This window comes from Mustela nigripes, chromosome 18 (genome assembly GCF_022355385.1).
Source record: "Mustela nigripes isolate SB6536 chromosome 18, MUSNIG.SB6536, whole genome shotgun sequence".
NCBI lineage: Eukaryota > Metazoa > Chordata > Mammalia > Carnivora > Mustelidae > Mustela > Mustela nigripes.
Genome location: NC_081574.1, coordinates 7,556,491 through 7,564,049, shown reverse-complemented (window position 1 = coordinate 7,564,049; position 7,559 = coordinate 7,556,491). Strand labels below are relative to the sequence as shown.

General features: G+C 42.9%; 1 long non-coding RNA gene across 2 annotated transcripts; it reads right to left on the bottom strand.

Annotated features, from left to right (window-relative positions):
• Positions 1-554: 554 nt before the first annotated feature.
• Positions 555-7,006, bottom strand: LOC132006354 (uncharacterized). 2 transcript variants are annotated; one of them, XR_009401070.1, is made up of 6 exons: positions 6,690-7,006; positions 4,054-4,177; positions 3,564-3,719; positions 3,323-3,436; positions 2,636-2,867; positions 555-2,282 (listed from the first exon to the last, which is right to left on the bottom strand). It is a non-coding gene; the product is annotated as an uncharacterized LOC132006354 (long non-coding RNA). The 2 variants fall into 2 exon arrangements; XR_009401071.1 differs by lacking the exon at positions 4,054-4,177.
• Between the last annotated feature and the right edge of the window lie 553 nt (positions 7,007-7,559).

Here is a 7,559-nt window from a genome sequence, read left to right as displayed (position 1 = left end):
GCCTAAAACTGAATTTATCATGTTTTCGACGACCCACTCTCCATATTGATACATGCAAAGCCTTTTCTCCACCCCTCCTTGCCTTTCCTTCTTCCCCTCTTCTTAATGATGCAGGGAGCACCTGCACATCTCTACTGTGCACATCGGGGGGTGGGGGGGCCTGGGTGGCTCAGTGGGCTAAGCCTCTGCCTTCAGCTCAGGTCATGGTCTCAGGGTCCTGGGATTGAGTCCCGCATCGGGCTCTCTGCTCAGCAGGGAGCCTGCTTCCCTTTCTTTCTGCCCACTTGTGATCTCTCTCTGTCAAATAAATAAATAAAATCTTAAAAAAAAAAAAAGTCTCTACTATGCAAATCAAACTAAAATGATCACAGTAATCTAAACCTAAACTTGCGGTTCCTCCAGCCCCATCCCATTCTCTCTGTCTGCTCTGGTGCAACCTGAATCCTTCATTCACATTTCTATGTAGCTTTATCATACATCTATATACACACATATATATTTATATTTATATATTCATATATATATTGCTAATACTGGATATCATCTTCCTTATTCCTATATATTCCTACCTATATTCCTATATCTATTCCTAAATATTCCTTATTCCTATATTATAATGTACTCCTAAAACTGGATATTTAAAACATTTAATCTGTTTTTAACTTTTTACTTTAACATTTTATTGCTAAGATTCATCCCTAAGGTCATACGCCACTCAGTGCTTTTTGCTAATTTTCTTGAATGGAAACATACTGTAGTTTATTTATCTACTCTCCTGTTGAAGGACACGAGATCATTTCCAAATTTGAGCTTTTATGCATGCTTTTCTCCCCCGGTCTATAGGATGCTTCTACCAAGTTGGGATTCCCCATTTTTTTTTCAGAAGAGGGAGATGGAATGAATTCTCTTCACATATTTTTTCCCATAGAGTTCTAAAAACACTTATTTCAACTCGAGTGATCTATCTTTTCACACTGACTATTGATGCTGAATCCACAAAGAGTGTTTATATAACACCAAATATGACAAGCCATTTTGCCTAGTTTAAACTACTGGTTGGCTCCACGGACAAATAAATCACACAAGTTACTGAAACTAACCCGTCCATTGTGTGCAGACAGTGCACACAGAAGCCCCATAAATCCTCACAGTGGTAGATCGGAGCGTTTTCTCTAATTTTCAGATAAGACATTGGTAGTGAATTGGATTCCCATCCCGTAAGACCCCTGTTCCTCAGTGGCACAGAGACTAGTTCCCGACCTAACAGGGACTAAATCGAGGACGCGCAGCCTGTACAGAGAACAAATGTCGTTCCTGAGCTTCAGGCCCTGAGCGGTAGCATTTCCACTGCTGTGCTGTCAGTGTTTCTTCTCCAACATTCTCTCCAAACTCCTAAACAGTGAACCTCCCGGCGCCTTTCCTGGCCTGGGGGTATCTGGAGTAAAAACACCTGCACTGTGCCGGTCGGTACAGACGCATGGGGACCTGCACAGAGAAGGACACGAGGACTCTAATGCTTTCGAGAAGATACCACCTGCCAGCCTCGCAGATGTTAACATCCCCAAAGTGGTGCAGAGTCGAAAAATGTGTCACTCGTTAAAACACTGATGCTTTGTCCTGCTGACTACAGGTGGGAGTTTGGAGGGTTGGGGGAGGGCTTCTGGGATAAGCGTCAGATGATTTTACCTCCCCAGTGTTTCCAGAATTTCTGTCTCAGCCAAATTTGAACAACATATTCACAGAGTTTCTTACTCTCTACATTTTCATTCCCTAAAGTCTCTCTGGAAATGGGGACTTTTTCCTCTTTCCACCAGAGTGTAGAGTACTCATTTTCTTTGCTCATTCAACAAATACGTATTGAATCAGAATGAAGTGCCAGGCACTCGGCCAGATCCCAGACATAGAATTCTGACAGAAGAAAAACGGAAAAATCCCCTGCCCTTAGCGGCTCTAAGGAATCGCCGTGTGAGGTGTCGTGAGCATGACAGCAGGGAGACCGAGGCAGAGCCTGACCCATTCTGGGCAGCACAGGAGAGAGAACCCTTAGGGAGGGGAAATGACGCTGGGGTTCCACGGCGAGACCCGAATGAGCGGCGGCCGGCATCAGAGAGGACGCACTTCCTATTGCTGCTTCTCCTCTGTCGGTCTGTCTGTCTCCCACGCAGGACACAGTATCCCCTGCTGACCACCACACCGCCAGCAAGGACGCTGGTCTTCCCACTTCCATCCTGCCCAGGCTAATCAGTTCTTTTCTCAGTAAGCTTGGGAATATTTTGTTGTTGCTGTTAAGAGACACACAGAGAGAGAGAGACAGAGAGAGAGAGAGAAAGTGGGGGAGAAGGCAGAGAGGGGGAGAGAGAGAATCTTAAGCAGGCTCCATGCTCCCACACAGAGCCCAACATGGGGCTCGATCTCGTGACCTTGAGATCACAACCTGAGCCCAAATCAAGAGTCAGACACTTAACGGACTGAGCCACCCAGGTGTCCCAAGCTTGGAAAAATTTAAAAAAAAACACGATCAACGTGCATTAAGTCATGCTAATCCAACCCTTAACATCCCTCCACAGCTCCCCATTTGTTTCTAGCTAATTCTCTTTGCTGTGATCCTCAAAGCCCTGTCCAGCATCTGCACTACCTATCGTGTGACGTCACCTCCTGCTCGTCCCATGGACTGCTCACGGGTTCGGCAAAGCTCTTCTTCACAATTCCCCCAGCAGGTCAACATCCCCGCTCTGGGTCTTCAGGCCGGCTCTCTGCCCAGAATTCTCTGCTTCCTTTCTGTATGACTAAAAGAGTCTCGTCTTTCAGGTTTCAGCTTGATTGGCGTCTCCTCAAAGTCTCTACCCTTTTCATGTCTTTCATAGAACCTATAAAAATTATATTTCATTTATTTGTACAATGTTTCTCTCTCTTCTACTAGACTAAAATCTCCACAAAAGTAACAACCACATTCCTTGTTCTGTATCAGAGGTTAGTGTAGGGCCTGGTATATCATAGACCCTAAGTGCATGTTTTTGCTGAATAAATGGACTGACGTGTCAGATACACTTTTTTTTTTTTTTTTTTTTTTGGTTAAATAAAATCTTTGTTACAAGATTACTCTACAAGCAAGGGGGAAAACGGGGAAAAATTTTACATAATACAAGCTGATAAGTCCCAAGATCTTTAGGATGAGTCAACACGTGGGAGAGTCAGTGGTTTAGTTACAGTTCAAGGTCAAAGGCCTGAGACCCCGGAGAGAAGATGGTGTCCTTGCACTCTGGAGTCAAGAGAAACCTATGGCCAGTTGGAAGGCAGCCAAGCCAGAGGAATTCCCTCTTACCGAGAATCCTTTTTGTTCTATTCAGGCCTTTGACTGATGGGATGAGGCCCACCCACCTACCACTGGGTAGAGCAGTCTTCTTACTTAGCCTGCCAAGTCCAATGTTAAAGTCACCTGAAAACACAGACATGACATTTGACCAAATGTGTGGGCACCCTGTGGCCAGTCAACTTGACACATAAATTAACCATCCCCATCTCCCAGTAACCTCACAATTGTGTTTCCGCTGCATATCACTGACCTTTAAGCTTTTTGGCTGAGCCCTTTAAGCTTTTGGTTGAGCCCAAATTCACAACACAGGGGACTCCAGAATACACTGTGCGTGATTCCAAGATGCAGGTTCCTCATGACTCTTGCTGCTGCCCGACTCTTTGTGCTTCTGGAGCTGGAATTCCTTCTGCGAGGGAACAGACGTAACTAGAGGCACAGCAAGAACCCCAAAGTGCAAAGTCACCACCACCACCAAGTGACAGAACACAAGACATGGAATCTATAATAAATAATAAATATTGGTAGTATTGTAATTGTGTAGTAATAAATGTTTGTCATTATTACTGAATAAACATCATTTACTTACTGCATGCCAAATACTGTTCCAAGTACTTTACTTATCCTAATTTAATCACCATGATGGCCCTAGTTACTACGCTTATTCCTCTTCTATAGGAGAGCAAACGGAAGCACAGGGAGGTTAAGGATGGAGATACTAAAGGCAAATCCCAGGTCCATACCCAGACATGTCTGCTCTGGAATCTGTGTTCCTTCCTAATGCGCTCGACTGTCCGTCGGAGAGCCCACTGTGCTACTGACACTTCACTTCTTTAACAGCCACGTCAGTTCCGCAAGTTGAAATGACTACACGAGGAAAAGGAAGAAACAAAGACCATCTAATTTACAGTGAAGACACTGATGTTGACTGCTGAGGTGACATGCCCAAGGCTATAAGGCAACTTAGCGGAAAAAAGGATTTTTCCAGCCAAATCTGTTGGACCTCTAAACCAAGTCTCCAGTATTCCTCAGCCACCTCATCTACGTGGATTGACGCCCAGTGGGTTCCTCCATCTCCAAAACCAAGCTCCCAATCCAGATGAAACATCATCTTAAGTGTAGAGCACAGTCAGGATCAGGGAACTTTAGTCGGGTCATATTTTTTCTGCATGAATTTTATGTATCAGTGAAAAGGGAATAGGTAGGGCTTGTGCAGAAATGGATTTATATTTCTGATTTCTCTCTGCATGGATTATTTTTGATGGTAAAAATGGATCAGTTGGAACGACAAATGCCAGGCACTTATTTATAGCTCTGGCCACTTACGTGGCAAACTGATTGACGTAAAATATGTCCAAACCAATTGTATCAGATACTAACCAGGGAAAGAAGAGGACCAGGTCACAAACTGCCGAGAGTCCAGCTTTACATAGGTACAGACCAGGAGTCACCCGGGACGGTTTAGAGAGGTTTGTCATTAGCTAAAATTCATCCCACCGCTCTCTCTACTTCTGGAATTTTGCTTTTGTAAATGGAGAGACAGGAACCTAGCTAAACAATCAGGAAATCTGAGCCTTCCCACATATGTCTGTAAGGCCTCCCATGTGGGCATAAAGTAACTTCTTGCACACACTGCCTCAAGGACTATGAGGTCTGGATTAGCAACATGAAGCCAATGTTGATATCCCTCCAGCCAAGCCCCATGCATTAAGCACGGTATCTACAAATACCACAGCTACCATCTGTGTCCACCATTTTCATTGTGTACAATTTTTCCTAGAATGGATTCGTATTCTGTAGGTTGTTTCAATAATTCTAAATATTTCAGACACTGTTCAAATGTTCATGGGTATTTAGCCATTTGGCTGTTTAAAAATAGTCCCTAGGGATAATCGTTTATAAATATTTTTCCCAGAAAAATCACAGGTACTTAGGAGGATGGGCTTGTGTTTGGGCACTGTGTGCACAAAATATTATCCAATACATTAAAAATGACATTACAAATAGTCTACATTAGCTAAACGGGCAGCTGTGATATATGTTTCTCAGCAGATATTTCTAAATAGTCGCGATTCCCATCTGCCCATCACAGTTGCCGAGGCGCTGCCTAGATGCCTAGAAGCAACATGAACATATTTCCTCTGTTTTAAATATGCATAAACAATCTACCAGGACACACTGATCTTCCCCCATTCTTTTTTTTTTTCTTCTCTTAACAAAGCAAAGGCTAAATAAAGCAGCTACAATAAGGGATTTTCTAAAGGTGAGCTGTCACTGGAAAAACCTCCCGTAATTTCGGGTTTGGCTGGCAAATGTTTGAGGCTGGATCCCTGGAGAAGTTCCCACCCTCTACCTGCTGAAGACACAGACTAAAACTTTGCACTGCCTATTCAGAAATAACAGGCCCGTATCATAGGTTAGCTATTAAGTCTGGCAGAGACCTAATAAATATACACGTGGGAAATACCTCTGAGGACAGGTGCTGACGGCTGGCACAGCCCACGGTCCGTCAGTGGCAAAAAGAAAAGGTCAGGCAGTATGATACACATTCACAGTTTACTGTGGTGTTTGTCCAGCGTGCTAATAATAGCTCAAAGAAAATAATTTGTTCTCAGGTAAGTCCCAACAATTCTCCAAATTCTCATAGTACTGACGGACTGAACAGAATCCCTTCTGCTAAGCTTTGCTTTCATTTTCAGTCCCATCGTCTTTTTTCAGTGGGTCTATGAAAGATGTAAATACGGTGTGTCAAGGAATATAATTCAGTGATAGTAACTCAATGAGGCATTGGCTCCATTTCCCAGTGGGATGTTCTGCAAATCTTTCTCTCCCTGAAGAAACTGATGGAGTTGTACCTGTCAAGAACAACACACTGCTATGTTTGGCATTTCCCCAAGTTGTGCTAGGAAGACCTTGAATTTGACTCTGTTATCTTAGCTTGAAATATTTCGACTCTACCATGAAATGGGGCAAACCAGCCAAAGGAGTGGGGAGAGGAGTGATTATATATTTTGGAAGAGGAAGACAGAGTCTTATCTTCTGCAGTGTGTCACTGGCTTAGATTTTTAACTTAAGTGTACAAGTTCAAGTTCACAGCAGATTTTACTTCTTAGAATTATGACTTATTGAGGTCTAGAAAATGCAGATAGCTTACAAATGAAACTGCTTTTTCCTCTTTTTTGCTATTTCCTGGGTCTCAGAGTTAGAAATTTTCCCATCACATGTAATATTAAACTCTCCCCACACTCCTTCCCTGGTTATTAAAGAGATATGTTATAGAAACAACCTCAAGCCCCTCATTACATGATAAATACACATTTTCACTGTTTGCTCAGTTTAATTCTGTATACAAGAGTTGCATTTATAAGGAAATGCTTACCTTATTAGGACCGCTGAGAGTAGCTTCCTACCTTTGGCTCATAATAGTCACCTGTTCCTGGAAAGCTTCTTAGAGGCTTTTTCATTGTAAGCAGGACTCCCATGTGCATCACAATATCCAACACATTGTAACTGACAGGACTTTAGTGAAGAACATTCTGGAGCTTAGGCACAGGAAGCCGAAAACCAACAAACAAATTCACATAAAATTCTGTGAGCCAATCAAAGCGTGGTAGCCTAACAGAACCTGGCAAATATTAAAATATAACAGTATGAACAAAGCACTAAAATAGAGAATTTGGGGAAATCCGGGAGGTGTTTTAGCACAAGGTGAATTCAAATCAATGAGTGAGTTCAGCACGTCAGGACAACTTGAAAAATATCTCAAATTGTGTCATTTTCAAAGGCAAATGAGCTATTTGCATGCTTTGCTGCAATCTGAACATGGTGCTAATTAGATTACAGCTGAATGGCTTCCAGCACCCATCTGTTTCACCTCCTGAAATAGAGTTGGATCCGATGCGGTACCTATATGTGAGCTTTGGTTTTTGCCAAGCCATGTAGGAAAGTTTAGATGTTCTACAGCCTGAATTTTGTAACTTGGCAGTAAAATGTGTAGGTGTGTCCATGTATATACATCCATTATTCTCTTAAAATATACGCTTAAAAATTCATGCTTTCATGTTATCTTAAAGAATTGAGGTTTCATGAAACCAATGGGCTCATTTAAAAAGCATCATTCACCTTTTGTTCCATTTTCCACTCCCACGTTATGGTTTCCAGCATTGACCCTACCTTGGAAAAAAGTCCCCCTCTCCCCCCCCACCCCCATTCTTTCGGATTAAGTGTCTCTCGGAAGCAGGTTTCCCTT